The sequence below is a fragment of the Sus scrofa genome, chromosome 17 (assembly GCF_054392235.1).
Source record: "Sus scrofa isolate SSC_HxYL_T2T_F1_AM1 chromosome 17, Sscrofa_HxYL_maternal_Yorkshire_Landrace_v2.0, whole genome shotgun sequence".
NCBI classification, from domain to species: Eukaryota; Metazoa; Chordata; class Mammalia; order Artiodactyla; family Suidae; genus Sus; species Sus scrofa.
Window position 1 is genome coordinate 21,169,152 of NC_139399.1, and position 18,575 is coordinate 21,187,726.

General features: G+C 43.6%; 1 protein-coding gene across 44 annotated transcripts in view; it reads right to left on the minus strand.

Moving 5' to 3' along the window:
- SLC23A2 (solute carrier family 23 member 2) overlaps window positions 1–17,050 on the minus strand; it is a 163,168-nt gene extending 146,118 nt beyond the window's left edge. For 41 of the 44 annotated variants that reach the window (XR_014831817.1, XR_014831809.1, XR_014831806.1 and 38 more), the window contains exon 1: window positions 16,929–17,027. The gene's annotated coding sequence lies outside the window, so the exon portion shown is untranslated. 44 annotated transcript variants of the gene reach the window in all.
- Window positions 17,051–18,575: the final 1,525 nt, after the last annotated feature.

The window sequence follows — 18,575 nt, forward strand, 5'->3', positions numbered from 1 at the left end:
CTGGGGCCAGCAAATTTTTTAACTAAAAAATAAAAGAATGGAATGAAGCAGACTAGAATAGAGGAAAATATCAGAATGCATTGCTCCTAGTGAAGACAAATATTGTCTCATGAAATTTTTCGGGTAAAAATACATAATTCTCGGAATTCCCATTGTGGCTCAGCAGCAACAAACCTGTCTAGTATCTCTGAGGATGCGGGTTCAATCCCTAGCCTTGCTCTATGGGTTAAGGATACCACACTGCTGCAAGCTACAGCATAAAGTTACAGGTGTGGCTCCGTTCTCTGTGTTTCTGTTGGCATAGGCCTCAGCTGCAGTTCCGATTTAACCCCTAGCCTGGGAACTTCCACACACCAACTTCCTTTAAAAAAAGGAAAAAAAAAAAAATGCCACCTCTGTTTTTGGCAAAAATTGATAGTTCCCAAAATCCTGATGGAAATGCAAAGCACCTAAGCTAAAACAGTCTTAAAAAAGAACAAAATTGGAGGAATCATGCTTTCCAATTTCAAAACTGAATACAAAGCTGTAGTAACTAAAATAGTATAGTACTGGTACATAAACGTAAGGCAGAATAAAATTGCAAATTCAGAAACACACCTTAAAATTTGTCAGGTGATTTTTGACAAGTGTGCCAGGAAAGAATAACCTTTTCAAAAACTGCTGCTGGGACAACTGGAGATCTACATGTAAAGAAATGAAGTTAGAACCTTACCTCACACCATTTACAAAAAGAATCAAAGATTCAAATGAGATAAACTACAAAACCCTCACAGGAAAACTCATGAATAAATAACTGTGACCTTAGAATAGGCAAAGATTTCTTAGATATGGCAACAAAAGGGTAACCAACACAAAAGATAAATGGGACTTTATCAAAGTTAAAAACTTCGGAGTTTCTAAAGGCACCAGCAAGAAAGTAAAAAGACGACCCATAAAATGGGAAGTTATTTACAAATTATTTATCAGATAAGGGACTTGTGTGTAAAGTATATTAAGAAATCTTGGAGTTCCCGTCATGGCTCAGTTGTTAACGAATCCAACTAGGAACCATGAGGTTTCGGGTTCGATCCCTGGCCTTGCTCAGTGGGTTGAAGATCCAGTGTTGCTGTGAGCTGTGGTGTAGGTTGCAGACGTGGCTCAGATCCCAAGTTGCTGCTGGGTCTGGTGTAGGCCAGCGGCTACAGCTCCAATTACATCCCTAGCCTGGGAACCTCCGTATGCCACGGGAGGGGCCCTACAAAAGGCAAAAAGACAAAAAAAAAAAAAAAAAAAAAAAAAAGAAAGAAAGAAATCTTACAACTCAACAGTAAAGACAATCCAATTAAAAAAACAAGCAGGAGTTCCCGTCGTGGCGCAGTGGTTAACAAATCCGACTAGGAACCGTGAGGTTGCGGGTTTGGTCCCTGCGCTTGCTCGGTGGGTTAACGATCCGGCGTTGCCGTGAGCTGTGGTGTAGGTTGCAGACATGGCTCGGATCCCGCATTGCTGTGGCTCTGGCGTAGGCCGGTGGCTACAGCTCCGATTCAACCCCTAGCCTGGGAGCCTCCATATGCCGCGGGAGCGGCCCAAGAAATAGCAGCAACAACAACAATAACAACAACAACAAAAAAGACAAAAAAAAAAAAAAAAAAAAAAACAAGCAAAAGATTTAAATGAACATTTCTCCAAAGACATACAATTAGCATATGAAATGATGTTCTACATCACTAGGAAAATGCAAATAAAAATCACAATGAGATAGCACTTCACACCCACTGGGATGGCTATACTCAAAGTCAGATAAATAACACATGTGGAGAAATTAGAACAGTAACCACTTTGGAAAAGTCTGACAGGTCCTCAAACTGTTAAGTGTAGAATTACCATATGATCCAGCAATTCTACTCCTTGATATTTACCCAAGAAAGTTAAAAATATAATCACACAAAAATGTGTATACATATGTTCACAGCAGCATTATTCATAATAGCTAAAATCTACAGACAGGGAGTTCCTATAGTGGCTCAGCAGAAACAAATCTGACTAGCATTCATGAGGATGCAGGTTCGATTCCTGGCCTTGCTCAGTAGGTTAAGGATCTGGCGTTGCTGTGAGCTGTGGTGTAGGTTGCAGACGTGGCTCTGATCTGGTATTGCTGTGGCTGTGGTGTAAGGCAGAGGCTACAGCTTCAATTCAACCCCTAGTCTGGGAACCTCCATATGTCACCAGTGTGGCCCTAAAAATCAAAACAAAAAACAAAACAAAAAAAAACAAAGAACTATGAACAACGTAAAAGTCCAATAACTGATCAGTGGATAAATAAAATGTGGCACTAATACTTACAACAATGTGGATGAATCATAAAATCATTATGCTAAATAAAAATCACAGAGTTCCCACTGTGACTCAGCAGTAACGAACCCAACCAGTATCCATGAGGATGCAGGTCTGGCCTCCCTCAATGGGTTAAGGATCCAGCGTTGCCTGTGAGCTGCAGTGTAGATAGCAGACATGGCTAGGATTCCACATCGCTATAGCTGTGGCAGAGGCAAGCAGCTGCACCTCCAGTTTGATCCCTAGCCTGGAAACTTACTTATGCCATGGGTATAACCCGAAGAAAAAATTTTTAAAAATTAAAATTAAAAAAAAAAAAAATCACAGAAAACCACATACTGTATGATTCTATTTGTATGAAATGTCCAGATATGACAAATCCATAGAGTACAGATTAGCAGCTGCCAAGGCCTGGAGGGAGGGAAGAATGAGTAATGACTGCTAGTAGGTAAAAGGCTTCTTTTGAGGGTGAAAAAAATGTCCTAAAATTAGAGAGCAGTGATGGCTACACAACACTAAAAACAACTAAAGCATACCTTTTAAAGGGTAGACTTTAGGAGTTCCCACTGTGGTTCAGCAGGTTAAGAACCCAACTAGTATTCATGAAGATGTGGGTTTGATCCCTGGCTTCAATCAGTGGGTGAAGGATCCAGCATGGCCACAAGCTGTGGTATAGGTCACAGATGATTCTGGGATCCCGCACTGCTATGGCTGTAGTAAAGACTAGTGCCTGCAGCATGGATTCAACCCCTAGCCTGGGAACTCCCAGGTGTGGCCCTAAAAATAAAATAAAAAATAAAACTAAACTAAACTAAAATATAAGGTAGACTTTATGCTGCGTGAATTATATCTCAATAAGGCTTTATTCTAAGGTTATTCTGTCAAAAGCACCTCCCCTATCATTCCCATAGAACTTCATGTGGGTCCTTTATCATACTATATGAATAAATAACCTTTTTAGGAGCTCCCATTGTTCTCAGCGGTAATGAACCTAAGATCCGTGAGGATGCAGGTTCAATCCTTGGCCTTGCTCAGTAGGTTAATGATCCCTCGTTGCCATGATCTGTGGTGTAGGTCGCAGACACAGCACAGATCCTGCATTGCTGTGGCTGTGGTGTAGGCCAGAGGCTGTATCTCCGTTTTAACCTCTAGCCTGAGAACTTCCATACGCCATGGGTGCAGCCCTGAAAAGAAATATAATACTAATAATAAACTTCTAAACTCAAAGGCCTTACTTCAGGGCCACGTATTTCATGACCAGATCACAAAATTGTTTGGGGTGTCACAAAGGATTTTTTTCATGAACCAGAAATTCCCAAGCTAGGGGTCAAATTGGAGATGTAGCTGCCAGCCTATGCCACAGCCACAGAAACACAGGATCCAAACTGCATCTGCGACCTACACCACAGCTCACAGCAACGCCAGATCCTTAACCCAGAGTGAAGCCAGGGAGGGATCAAACCCACATCCTCATGGGTACTAGTCAGGTTCATTACTGCTGAGCCACGATGGGAACTCCTGTAAAACTTTTTTGAAACTCACAGACACATAAACATCAATGTGAGTCAGTCAAAACAAAGTCTGGAAAGGAGTACCCACTGTGAAGCAGTGGGCTATGAATCTGACTGCAGCAGCTTGGGTCACTGTGGAGGCACCTGTTCAATCCCCAGCACTGTGGATTAAAGGATCTGGCATTGCTGCAGCTGTAGTGTCAGTCATAGCAGTGGCTGGGATTCAACCCCTGACCTGGAAACTTCCACAGGCCATAAAAAAAAGTATGGAAAACATATTTTAGGAGTTGACTGACACCTATTTAGGAATCAAAACTGTAAATACATAACATAAAAGGTGAAAATAAATTGAAAGAAATCTGAAGCCACTTTGGAGCATCACCCTAGAAAAAGTGAGTTGGATTCCATCTCTCTTTTTATTGGTTAAGTGAAATAATAAAAGACTCCCTACACCATTTACATCCTGGGGCTTCTGAGAGGATTCAGAGTAACTTCCTGCTGCCATGACATCCAGAATCCCTGCTGGAAAAATACAGGGCCTCAACTCATACTGAGTGTCAAGAAGCAGGTACAAAAAGGAAAACTTCAACAGGAAGGGGGAAAAAAGAATCAATATTCAGTTTATCTTCACAGGGATGAAAAAATAAAGGAAGAGAAACAAGAATCCGCAAAATTTCTCTAAGGGAGAGAACATTTTCAAACACTTCGAGTGAGAATCCCTGACACAAAAGATGCCAACACTGCACAATACGATAGCATGACTAGATTAGAAGCCCTTGAGATGAACCTGAAGAAAAGATAGAACTTGTATAATTCCTTCTGGCAAGAAACTTGAAGTCATCCTTAAATCAACAGGGAAACGCAATTTGAAGAATTAGTACAAAATCAAGGACAGATTCTATCAAGAATTTTTTCATATGGTACAGAATTCCAGGGTCAATGTCAAAGTAACAAACTTTGTTCGTTAAAAATACTATGTACAGGAGTTCCTACCGTGGTGCAATGGAATCAGCAGCATCTCTGCAGCATTAGGATGCAAACTGGATCCCCAACCCAATGCAGAGGGTTGCGGATTGAGCTTTGCTACAGCTGCAGTCTAAGTAGCAACTGCAGCTCAGATCTAATCCCTGACCAGGGAATTTTATATGCTGTGGGGTGGCCAAAAAAAACAAACAAAAAAACCCTATATGTGATATTGCAATCTAGTGAAAAAGACACTGAAAATAGGATAGACGCTTTAGTATCATTAAAGACTATACACTGGAGTTCACTTCGTGGCTCAGTGGTTAACAAACCTAACTAGGATCCATGAGGGTGGGGGTTCAATCCCTGGCCTCGCTGAGTGGATTAAGGATCCAGCATTGCCGTGAGCTGTGGTGTAGGTCGCAGACACGGCTCGGATCCAGCATTGCTGTGGCTGTGGCGCAGGCTGGCAGCTGTAGCTCCAATTTAACCCCCAGCCTGGGAACTTTCATATAACACAGGTGCGGCCCTAAAAAGCAAAAAGACTATACACAATAATGCATTCCAATGAATATTTAAAATAAGAAAGACTGCTATTATTTAAATCTCGCCTGTAAGTACTCTACAGTGTAATAAGTATTTAAGAAGAAAAAAAAAGACATTTACAGCTATTATGACTGTCTAACTAAGAAACTCGAGAGAATCAACTTAAAAATAAAAAGAGTTTGGTTAGATAGCATACCAGACAGAGCTATTTCATTTTCCTCATGAAGACACAAAAGGACTGTTTCCCAGCCCCCATGCAGCTAGGACAGGGCAAACAGATTTTGAGAGAAAATAATACTACTTCCAAGATAGGGCCATTTAAAAAAAAAAAAACTTTCATGCACAAAATTTACCAAAATCTAGCAAATTTCGAGGCCAGATTTTTTTTTTTTTTTTTTTTGTGGGAGGGGTGCTTCTTTATTTATTTATTTATTTTTGTCTTTTTAGGGCCACACATGTGGCATATGGAGGCTCCCAGGCTAGGGGTCGAATCACAGCTACAGGTGCCAGCCTGCTCCACAGCCACAGCCACACCAGATCTGAGCCTCATCTGTGACCTACACTACAGCTCACAGCAACACCGGATCCTTAACCCACTGAGCAAGGCCAGGGGTGAACCCGCAACCTCATGGTTCCTAGTCAGATTCGTTTCTGCTGCGCCATGATGAGAACTCCTAGAAGCCAGACTTTGAAGTCAGTTGTGTTTAAGATGGAAGGCGCCTGGAAGTTCCTGTCATGGCTCAGTGGTTAACAAACCCGACTAGGAACCATGAGGTTCTGGGTTTGATCCCTGGCCTTGCTCAGTGGGTTAAGGATCCAGCGTTGCCGTGAGCTTCAGTGCAGGTTGCAGATGCGCCTCAGATCCCGCATTGCTGTGGCTCTGGTGTAGGCTGGTGGTTATAGCTCTGGTTTGACCCCTAGCCTGGGAACCCCCATATGCCGTGGGAGTGGCCCAAGGAATGGCAAAAAGACCAAAAAAAAAAAAAAGATAGAAGGAGCCTAGATCCCCAACTCAACAATTAGGGGAGGACCACCAAGAAAAATAAGAGGAAGAAATAACTTTACTTTGATAGTACATTTTGGCTAGCATTAACTAAGATAAATAATATAGGCAGTCAGTTATAAGGTAAACAGACTGCATGCAGTATACTTTCTTTATACTTGTTTTATGCAAATTAGAAAGTACTATACCAGAGGGCCAGGACCCACCAATAGGTAGACACTACCTATCTACCACCAGGAAGCCTGCACAAGCCACTAGACCAACCTGACTTAGCAGGAGGCAGACACCAGAAGCAAGAAAACTACAATCCCACAGCCTGCAAAACTGAGTCCACAGACACAGGACAGAACCTACCCTAAGGCCTCCAACAACTGAGTGACAGGAGGGGGAGTGTACTGCTGGGACACACAGGACATCCCTTACAAAAGGCCACTTCTCCAAGATGGAGAAATATAACTCAACATTCCACATGCATAAAAATACAAATAAAAATTTGGACAAAATGAGACAGCAGAGATGTAAGTTCCAGACAAAAGAAGAAGATAAAACTCCAGAATAACAACTAAGTGAAGCAGAGACAGGCAATCTACCTAAGAAAGAGTTCAGAGTAATCATCATAAAGATGATCCAAGAACTTGAGAAAAGAATGGATGGACAGAGCAGAAAAGAATCAGAAAATACTGGACTTTTCAGTGTGGCTCAGTGGTAACAAAACTGACTAGTACCCATGAGGATGCAGATTCAATCCCTGGCCTCATTCAGTGGGTTAAGATCCGGCCTTGCCGTGAGCTGTAGTGTAGCTGCTCAGATCTAGTGTTGCTGCAGCTATAGCAAAGCCCGGCAGCTGCAGCTCCAATTCAACCCCTAACCTGGGAACTTCCATATGCCCTAAAAAGACAAAAAGAAAATGTAAAGAAGAACCAGAGTTAAAGAATACAATAACTGAAATGAAAAATACACTAGAAGGAGACAACAGCAGAATAAATAAGGCAAAAGAACAAATAAGTAAGCTAGAAGACAAAATGGTGGAAAGGTAGAAATCACCGCCACAGTACAGAATAAAGAAAAAAGACCGATAGAAATAAAGACAGTCTAAGAGTCTCCTGGGACAATATCAAACATACAAACACATTATAGGGGTCCCAGAAGGAGAAGAGGAAGGACCTGAGAAAATACCTGAAGACATAATAGCTGAAAACTTCATTAACATGGGAAAGGAAACCATCTAAGTCCAAGAAGTGCAGAGTCCCACACAAGATAAACCAAGGAGGAAGACGTCAAGATACATGTTAATCAAACAAAAATTGAAGATAATGAGAAAATATTAAAACAAGGGGAAAGCAACAAATAACATGCAAAGGAATTCCCATAATATTATCAGGTGATTTTTCAGCAAATCCTTTGGGCCAGAAGAATGAGCAAGATATTTAAAGTGATGAAAAGGAAAAATCTACAACCAATAATTGGCTACCCAGCAAGGCTCTCATTCAGATTTGACAGAGAAATTAAAAGCTTTACAAAAAAGCAAAAGGCGAAAGAATTCAGCACCATCAAACCAGCTTTACATGCTAAAGGGACCACTATAGGCAGAAAAAGTGAACAAAAACAAGAAAATTACAAAATGGAAAGCTTACCAGTATAGGCAAACACGGAGTGAAAGTAGGAAATCATCCACACACAAATATGATACCAAAATCAGTAATTGTGAGAGAATACAAACACAAGATATTTGAAACATATTTGAAATCAAAAGATCAGCAACTTAACACAGTCATGTGGGGGGAGTTGTGTGGGGTGGGGTGTGTGTGTAGACTGCTGTGTCAAAACTTCATGGTAACCACAAACCAAAAATCTGTAATAGATATATACACAAAAAAGAAAAAGGAATCAAAAATCAAAGACAGTCATCAAATCACAAGAGAACAAAGGAAAGAAAAAGGATCTACAAAAACAAATCCAAAATAATTAACAAAATGACAATAAGAACATACATATAGATAATTACCTTAAATGTAAAGGGATTAAATGTTCCAACCAAAAGGTATAGACAGAATGGATACAAATGCAAGAACTGTATATATAATGTCTACAAAAGACCCACTTCAGATCTAGAGATACATACAGGCTGAAAGTGAGGAGATGGAAAGGTATTCTATGCAAATGGAAATCAAAAGAAAGCTGGAGTAACAATATTCATATCAGACAAAACAGACTTTAAAATAAACATTTAGGGTTCCCTGATAGCCTAGTGATTAAGGATTTGGTGTTGTCACTGCTGCGGCTCTCAGTTCAATCCCAGGTGGAAACTTCTGCATGCCAGCCAAAAATTTAACAATGATACAATAAAAACTGGGAATTCCCTTCATGGCTCAGCAGTTAATGAACACGACTAGGATCCAAGAGGATGCAGGTTTGATCCCTGGCCTCACTCAGTGGGTTAAGGATATGGCATTGCTGTGAGCTATGGTGTAGGTCTCAGACGTGGCTCAGATCCCACATTGCTGTGGCTGTGGTGTAGGCCGGCAGCTATAGCTCTGATTTGACCCCTAGCCTGAGAACTTCCATACGCTGCAAGTGCAGCTCTAAAAAGCAAAAAAATAAAAAAAATTTTAAAAAAATAAAGACTGTTATAAGAGACAAAGGATTACATAACAATCAAGTACTCAATCCAAGAAAAAGCTATAACAATTGTATATATGCACCCAACATAGGTGCACCTCAACATGTAAAGCAAATGTTAACAGCCATAAAAGGAGAGATAGAGAGTAACACAATTATAGGAGGGACTTTAACCCCACTTACAGCAATAGACAGATCATCCAGACAGAAAATCAATAGGAAACACAGGCCTTAAATGATACAATAGAGCAGATGGACTTAATTGATATTTATAGAACATTCCATCTGAAAGCAGCAGAATATACATTCTTCTCAAGTGTACATGAACATTCTCCCAGACAGATCACATGTTCAGTAAATTTAACAAAATTGGATTCACATCAAGCATCATTTCTGACAGCAACACTATGAGAACAGAAATTAACTACAAGAAAAAAACTGCAAAAAACACAAACACGTGGAGGTTAACCAATATGCTTCTAAACAACCAATGGATCAGTGAAAAAATCAAACAGAAAATCAAAAAACACCTAGAGACAAATGAAAATGAAAACATGATGATCCAAAACCTATGGGACACAGCAAAAGTAATTCTAAGAGAGAAGTTTATAGTGATACAAGCTTACCTCAGGAAACAAGAAAAATCTCAAATAAACAACCTTACACCTAAAGCAACTAGAGAAAGAACAAACAAACCCATAGTAGAAGAACGAAATCATAAAGATCAGAACAGAAATAAATGAAGTAGAGGATTTCCCGTCGTGTCTCAGCAGTAACAAACCCTACTAGTACCCATGAGGACTCAGGTTCAATCCCTGGCCTCACTCAGTGGATTAAGGATCCAGCATTGCCATGAGCTGAGGTGTAGGTCACAGACACTGCTCAGATCCCACGCTGCAGCTTCAACTGGACCGCCAGCCTGAGAACTTCTATATGCCGCAGATGCAGCCCTGAAAAAAAATAAAAGAATAAAAAGAAATAAATGAAGTAAAGACTAAGAAAATATAAAAATATCAATGAAAGTAAAATCTGATTCTTTGAAATGATAACAAAATTGATAAAGCTTTAGCCAGACTCATCAGAAGAAAAAGGGGAAAGGGCCAAATCAATAAAATTAGAAATGAAAAAGGAGAAGTTACAACAAACACCACAGAAATACAAAGGACCATAAGAGACTACTACGAGCAACTATATGCCAATAAAATGGACAACCTAGAAGAAATGGACAAATTCTTAGAAAGGTACAATCTTCCAAGACTGAAACAGAAGAAAATAGAAAATATGCACAGACCAAATGCAAGTACTAAAATTGAATCTGTGATTTAAAACAGAGAAAGACATATATCATTTGATATTGCTCATTTGTGGAGTTTTAAAAAAAAAAATCATACAAATGACACTGCTCATTTGTGGAATCTTAAAAAAAAAGAAAAACAGTGATACAAATGAATTTACATACAAAACAGAAACAGACTCATAGAAAACAAACTTATGAGTACCAGATGTTAGCAGAGATCAACTTAGGAATGTGAAATTCACAAATACACACTATCATAAATAAAACACCAAGAACCTATGTATAGCACAGGGAACTATACTCAATATTTTGTAACAACCTATAAGAGAGAAGAATCTGAAAAAGACTGATTCACTTTGCTATACATCTGAAACTAACAAAACATTGTAAATCAACTGTGCTTCAATAAATAAATTATATATATAAATAAATATATATATATAATAATAAATATATATATTGCTAAAAGAAAAAAAGGAGGTCCCCTTGTGGCTCAGTGGAAACGAATCTGACTAGCATCCATGAGGACACGGGTTCGATCTCTGGCCTCACTCAGTGGGCTAAGGATCCAGCATTGCTGTGAGCTGTGGTGTAGGTCGCAGATGAGGCTTGGATCTGACATTGCTGTGACTGTGGTATAGGTCAGCAGCTACAGCTCCAATCCGATTGGTAGCCTGGGAACCCCCATAAGCGGCGGGTGTGGCCCTAAAAAGACAAAAAGAAAAAAAGAAATAGTATATATGGAAGAAGGAAGTAGGGAAATCATTCCAAATAGCAAATATTTTTAAATAAAAGGGCAAAGAGTTCTCATTATGGCGCATCAGAAATGAATCTGACTAGGAACCATGAGGTTGCGGGTTCGATCCCTGGCCTCACTCATTGGGTTAAGGCTCTGGTGTTGCCGTGAGCTGTGGGTGTAGGTCACAGACGAGGTTCAGCTCTGATGTTACTGTGGCTGTGGCATAGGCCGGCAGCTATAGCTCCAATAGGACCCCTAGCCTGGGATTCTCCAGATGCCACGAATTCGGCCCTAAAAAGCAAAGAAAATAAATAAAAATAAAATAAAATAAAGAGCAATAAATAAGTGATCTGCAGACCACTTGTTAAGGAGAATCTAGACTAATGAGAGTTATTAAATAAAGACCTGCCTGAATCACAAGATTTGTTTATAGACAGAACAATATTATTATTATTATTATTTTTTTTTTTAATCTTTTTGCCTTTTCTAGGGCCGCTCCTGCGGCATATGGAGGTTCCCAGGCTAGGGGTCTAATCGGAGGTATAGCCACCAGCCTACGCCAGAGCCACAGCAACACAGAATCTGAACTGCGTCTGAGACCTACACCACAGCTCACGGCAACGCCAGATCCTTAACCCACTGAGCAAGGCCAGGGATGAGGTCCTACTGAATAGCACAGGGAATTATATCCAATCTCCTGGAATAGACCATAATGGAAAAGAGTACTGAAAAAGAAAAAAAGAGAATGTATATATATGACTGAGTCTCTCTGCCATATAGCAGAAATTGTCACATTGTAAATAAACAATACTTTAATAAAAAATTTTTAAAATAATTTTTAAAAAATTCAAGGAGTTCCTCTGTGGTATAGCAAGTTAAGGATCTGGTATTGTCACTAAAGCAGTTTGGGTCGCTGCTGTGGCACTGGTTAGATCCCTGGCCCCAGGAAATTCCACATGCCATGGACACAGGCAAAAAAAAAAAAAAAAGAGAGAGAGAGATTTCAAGACTCAAGAGTTAACTTAGAAAAGTTAGGAGTTGTTAATGAGCCTGACTAGCATCCATGAGGATGCAGGTTCAATCCCTGACCTTGCTCAGTGTGTTAAGGATCCAGCCTTGCCGTGAGCTGTGCTATAGGTCATAGATGCAGCTTGGATTCTGCGTTGCTGTGGCTCTGGTGTAGGCTGGCAGCTACAGTTCTGATTTCACCCCTAGCCTGGGAACCTCCATATGCCCCGGGTGCGGCCATAAAAAGACCAAAAAAAAAAAAAAAAAAAAAAGTTAATCAGAATTCCCTGGTGGCATAGTGGATTAAGGATCCAGAGTTATCACTGCTGTGGCACAGGTTCGATCCCCTGGCCCAGGAACTACCACATGTGGCGGAGGGGGGGGAGCAGTCAAAAAGAAAAACATACAAACAGAAAAGTTAACCAAGCTCCAGTTCCTTGAAAAGATGTAGACCAGAACCATGTTGGGACTAATAGTAATGACCTAAAGTGCTCAGTACAGCCGATGCCCATTAGCACCATCATTACTGCATTGACCCTATCACATGGAGCTGACTGGCCAGTCTTTTCTGGGTCCCCTCTATTGCTTGGAGAGGCTCCGAGGGAAGTACATCTTTTAATTGCCCTTGAGTTCAACTTAGAAGATGGAAAGATTCAACTCTATAAGATTCACATGCATATAAATAAAAGTGAAGTAGCTATCCGGATGGGTGAGCCTCCACCGGGCACTCATTCAGACACCTAGGGCAACTGAAATAAGGAGACTGAGGGATCAGCTGCTTCAGGAAAAAACCCGTGGAAAGAACTATTGAATGAAGAAGGCTTTCTGGATTGCAGACCAGAAAAAGCCTTGGTTTGTGGCAGCCAAGCAAGCGGAGGTGTAACGCAACATTCACCTCCTCACTGAAGGAGGAAACTGACAAACGATGATTAAGGAAGAACTGGAGTCAATATCATAGCCAACACAGGAAGAGGCCGGGAGCTGCACTCTTAAACTGCTGAAAAATTCTCAGGCAGTGAGAATACTTGACTTAAGTCCTAAGTATAATCCTCTGTGAGATTATACACCATTCACCACTGCATCTATTACACTTGAATACTTAGATATTTCTGTATAGAGTGTATATGCAAATCATACACACTTCCTAGGATGTAGGAACTTGCAAGAGGTCATTTTTGATGAGTCCAAAGTTAGGCTTTCTGTGCTACCTTTAGATTCTAGGCTTGCATAACAAGAAATGGTTATGAAACAATGAGTAGGTGGAACTCGGTCTCCTTTGTGGGGAAAATTTTCAAGGAGGGTCTTAGAGTCCACCTAGACCTGAGGTCAGGAACCTACCTGCCTGAGGTCAAAGGGACAAAGGACAATGAGATGTTCCCAAGAAGATTTACATATCTATGGAAGACCTCCCCCAAACAACCACCCCCTCATTACCACGGTATTTAGTTGCTTCAGGTTGGCATGGCAACCTAACACGCCCTAAACTCCTCCTGGGGAAAGGAAGTCCACCTACTAGCCTTCTAGGTGCTCAGGCCAGAAACCTTGCCACTGCCCTCAACTCTCTTGCTCACCCCCATCTAGTCTATCAGCAATCTCTTCAGCCCTACCTCTCAGTCCAGCCACTTCTCGCCACCACCCCACCTCCACTCAATCACCCTGGTCTGACACACTATATTCAGCCTTGTACTAGCTGGTTGCCCTGCAGCCCTACCCTGCTAGCTCTGACTTCAGTCTATTCTCACACATCAACAACCAGCCCATTCCTATGCCTCCTCTATTCAAAACTCTCCAACAGCTTCCATCCTCCCTCAAAGTAAAATCTACAGGCCCTTCTTGGTACCACATGGCCCAATTCAATTCTCTGACCTCAAAATCATTCCCTTCTTCCTGCCTCAGGACCTTTGCACCTGCAGTTTCCTCCACTGAGAATGCTCTTCCCCAGAAATCCACATGACTCACTTCCTTCACATTTTCATTCAAAGATGACTCACAGCTTCCAGTTCTACCTTTCCTAAAATTTCAGCTCCCACTCCAACACTTAATACCCCCAACCCTGCCAGATTCTTCGAAGCACAAAGTCCACACAGTGAGCTCAAGGAGGGCAGGAAATATTCATGCAGCATCTAGACCACCAAGAACATTACCTGGCATACAGCTGGCCATCAATAAATGTATTAAATGTGAGAAGGCCTGTGAAAAGCATAAGCTACAAGTAGACTTCAATTATTGGAGAGCCAACAATCTAGAACCAGTGACAAAATAACAGGCCAGAAACAGCAAAGCCAGGGAGAAAAATAAAGGGTCCGTTTAAATGCCTCAGTACTAAGTCAAGAGCTTAACCTAAAATGGGAATGCCGCCAGCAAAAGAATGAAAGAAAGCCCAGACTTGGACCCTTTGAAGAGAGAATAAATGGAAGAACAGCAGGGAGTGAAAATGAATTAATGAGGTTACCTGGCATTGGGAACAGACTAGTGTATGGGGAGTTTTTTAGGTAAGGCCAGGAAACAGGTCAGGGAAGGACTGCAAAAGGTTTAAATTAAAAAAGCCTAAGAGGATTAAATAAAAATAAATGTTTAAAAACCTTTCATTTACAAGTACAAAGCACTATATAATTGCAAATTATGACTGCTGACTTTTAACTCCCTTAACCATAATGGGAAAATTCTTTAAGCCACCTGCAGTGCCAGAAATGAATCCCCCAATGGATCCCAGGTTTGTCTCTGGAGACACTCAAGAGGATGGTAATAGCCAACGCAGGATTTCCAATATCCAGCAAACTAGACTTTAGGCTACTTGAGGGCAAAAGACTGGGTTTTAGTCAACAATGTTCAGATCGACGGTACCTGTGGCTAATTAGCAGATGTACTTACAGAGTTTGCTTTTGGTACATCAAACTCATTTCTGCAATGCCAAATGGTGTGGCATGAAACCTATCAAAACCCTCTCCAGGAGTTCCCGTCGTGGCACAGAGGAAATGAATCCACCTAGGAACCATGAGGTTGGGGGTTCAATCCCTGGCCTCACTCAGTGTATTATAGATCCCGAGTTGCCGTGAGCTGTGGTGTAGGTTGCAGATGCGGCTCAGATCCTGTGTTCCTGTGGCTGGTAGCTGTAGGCTCCGATTAGACCCCTAGCCTGGGAACCTCCATCTGCTGCGGTAGCGGCCCTAAAAAGCAAAAAACAAAAAACCTTCTTCAATATTTTAGCCAGGTACCTTCATAAGCATTTTTGAAACATCCTAACCAATATTAAAAATCAACTTAATTGGCTATGCCACAGTCAGAAAACACAACTGCCATCCAAATGTGAGGGCAGGGAAGACTACTAACATGAAAAGTTCTTGAAATACCTAGTTTCTTTAAAACAAAACAAAAAAAAAATAAACCACCTGCCACTCCAAGCAAAGAAACCAAAACAGAAATGCCCTGGTATTCAAAGAAAAAAGCAGGTTACCATTTTGACAAAGGATATAGTCTAGGAAGCAGACCGCTCATGTTCAGGCAGTCAGGTGAAACAGATAGCTGGACACACTTACCCCCTTTTAACTAAGAGATGCACCAAGAGGGCTTACACTTTACACGCCCACTGCTGGTCTTATTAAAGGGGGGGTGCCCAAAAGCTATTGGGTGCGTGAAGAGACCCGTAGTGAAAAATTCACTAGTGACCCTGATAGAGTAGCCATAACGCAACAGAGAAATCAAAATTTCTGAGCCGAAAAAGCCCTTTATAAATCTCACCAGATTAAACACCTGCACGGCAAAGTCAGAGGCAAAGTGAAAAGGCAGGTACAGACAACTGAAAGCGCGAGGCCTCAGCCCAACACCTTCGAAAGAAAAATACATAAAAATTAAAATTTTTCAACCACCCCTAATTCTAGCCTTCAGCTTCAGAGAGGGAAAGACTGGTGAGGGAGGTCACATGCCAATCAATGTCAGCTCAAACCAGAAGGTCTCAGGACTCCCAGCCATGTCCTCACATTGCCCAACCATGTCTGCACACAGACACCCAAACATCATCAGGGACAGCATCTTCCCCTTCCCCTCTCCTCCCAGAACCGCAAGACTAAAAGTAGCAGCGACTGCTAATGCCTCAGACCCAGAAATCCCTTATGGGTGACTTTCTTCCACCTGCAGTCGCCCTCATTTACCCTTTGCACTGACAATCGAGAATTTCTCACAAGTCATGCTTAAAACCCTAGCCTAGGCCGAATTCCTGTCAACTACCCATCCAAAGGGACGTCTCATCAAAGGAAGGAGAAATTTCTGCGCCCACAAACTAGTCACGCTCGAAAATGTCAATTTCCCTTTCCAGGAAGGTGGCAACAAGGCGGACCCGCGACCCCCGGGGGGCTGGCCAGAGAGAAAGGCCCTGGAGTCAGAGTAGCAACTCCTAAAATTACTTGGCGCAGCCATTGTAGGAGAGAAGAAAGCAAAAATGTAAAAGACACCCCCCCTCCGCCTCCCCCCTTGATGGCCCTGCATCCGGGGGGCACGGAGATGCCCGAGCGCACCTCCTGCCGAGGGTCGACAGGAGAGCGACCCCAGGCCGCGCCGCCTGAGGGCCGAGGAGACCGCGTCGGCGGCCGGGTCTCAGGGCTGGGGGACCCCGCTCGCCTCCCCGCCGCGCGGCCTCAGGGCCCGAGCGCCTAGGGGCTTGGGCGGCGAGCAGGAGTCAGCGCCCCAGGGCCCGGCGGGGCAGCAGGGGCTAGCGGTCGCTGAACATCCCCGGGCCCCGCGGCCAGGGTGGTCCGCGGGTGCGGGGACCCGAGAGACTGGCCGAAGTGTGGGGGCGCAGGCCGTGCCGCAGGTCCGGTGACAGCGCGCGGGGGCCGTGCCTGGCCGGCCTCGTGGGCGCCGCGGAACCCTCACGGTCTGGCTTGGCAGGTGCGGCCCGCGGGCCCGGCGTGGGGCACGGGACCCCACTCTCACCTGGCTACAGCTCGCCGGGCTCCGGTCCTGCCGCCGCCTCTCGGCTCCGCAGTGCCCGCCGCCGCCTCCGGTACCCGCGACAGCCGCCTGCAAAATGGCGCCGCGGAGGGGCGGGCCGGGGGCGGGGAGCAGCGGAGTCGCCCGCCCCCGCGCCGGCCTGGACCCACCTCCCACTCTGCGCCGGACCCCCGCCCTCTGGTCTCCCGCGAGGGAGGGGCTGCATCCCCTTGCCCTCCGCGCTGGGTGAGCCGATGGGGCCCCGCCGGGATCCCCCGCGTCGTCCTCGGCGCCCCGTCAGTGTCCTTTTATTCCCCGCCCCCCCCCCCCGCCGCGTGGAAATCGCCCCCCTCCGCGTGTCTTCCAGTCACACCCGCTCCTGGGGACCCACCTGGAATGCAGAGAGCTCGCAGGGAATCTCCCCTTCTTGGTACCCACTTTTTACCCAGCCTGACACCGAGCCCCGTCATCGCTCCGTGGAGATCATCAAGCCATTTGCGGCGCCTTGGGCTCAGTGCATTGAATATCTTAAGACACTTTCACCGTTTCTCCAGTTAGGCTGTCAGGTCTTTTAACTTAACTGAGGAAGAGGTCCTCATTACGTGATACAGATTCAGCAACGGACCGAGGCTACTCAGACTCCCCTGGGGGTCGTGTTTAAGTGAGGGTTCTGATCTAGTTGGGTCGAGGTGCAGCCCGAGATTCTGCATTTCTAAAAAGCCCCCAAGTGGTGCCGCTGGCTAAGGGCAGCTGAGCGAAAAGGCTGCAGGTAAATCCCTGGCCCTCAATCCTGGGCTCTTTGCAGCCTCACTTTGACCACCTCTAGATGCACGTGGCTGGGTCCCACCCCCAGGGCTTCTGAGGCCAGAGGCGTAGAAGTGAGGCTCCGGATTTCCCTTTTCTGACAATTCTCAAGTGATCTTGTTGCTTTTGTCTGGGGTTCACACTTTGCGAGCCACTGCTAAAGCCTGAACACATCGTCAGACAAACAAATAAACAAAAACCTAATAATTAGCACTCTCATAGCACCTTCCATCTTGAAACCACTGTAATATTACTATTACAATCTAATAATAACTAATTAGTTCCTTATGCAGCTGTTGAGAGAATTAAAGAATGGCGGGCCGTGTCTGACTTTACAGGGGGAGGAGCAGGTTTTACCATCAGAATTTTCTGACCAGTTTACACAGTCCAGAGGACTAGATATGATCATCTCAGATATCAATGAAGAGGAAGAAGAGTGACCAGCAACTGTGGGAATTTTATAAAATAGAGAGGTGTGGCCCAAGTTTTTAAAAATCAATAATGTGTCATCCTATTTACGTCCCTAATAACTTATACTTTCTTAAAATACAAGTGGGATTTCCCATAGTGGCGCAGTGGTTAACAAACCCGACTAGGAACCATGAGGTTGCAGGTTCCATCCCTGGCCTTGCTCAGTGGGTTAAGGATCCGGCGTTGCCGTGAGCTGTGGTGTAGGTCGCAGACTTGGCTGGGATCCCGCATTGCTCTGGCTCTGGGATAGGCCGGTGGCTACAGCTCCAATTCGACCCCCTAGCTTGGGAACCTCCATGTGCCGCGGAAGCGGCCCTAAAAAAGGCAAAAAGACAAAAAAAAAAAAACAAAAAAACAAAAAAAAACAAGTGTTGG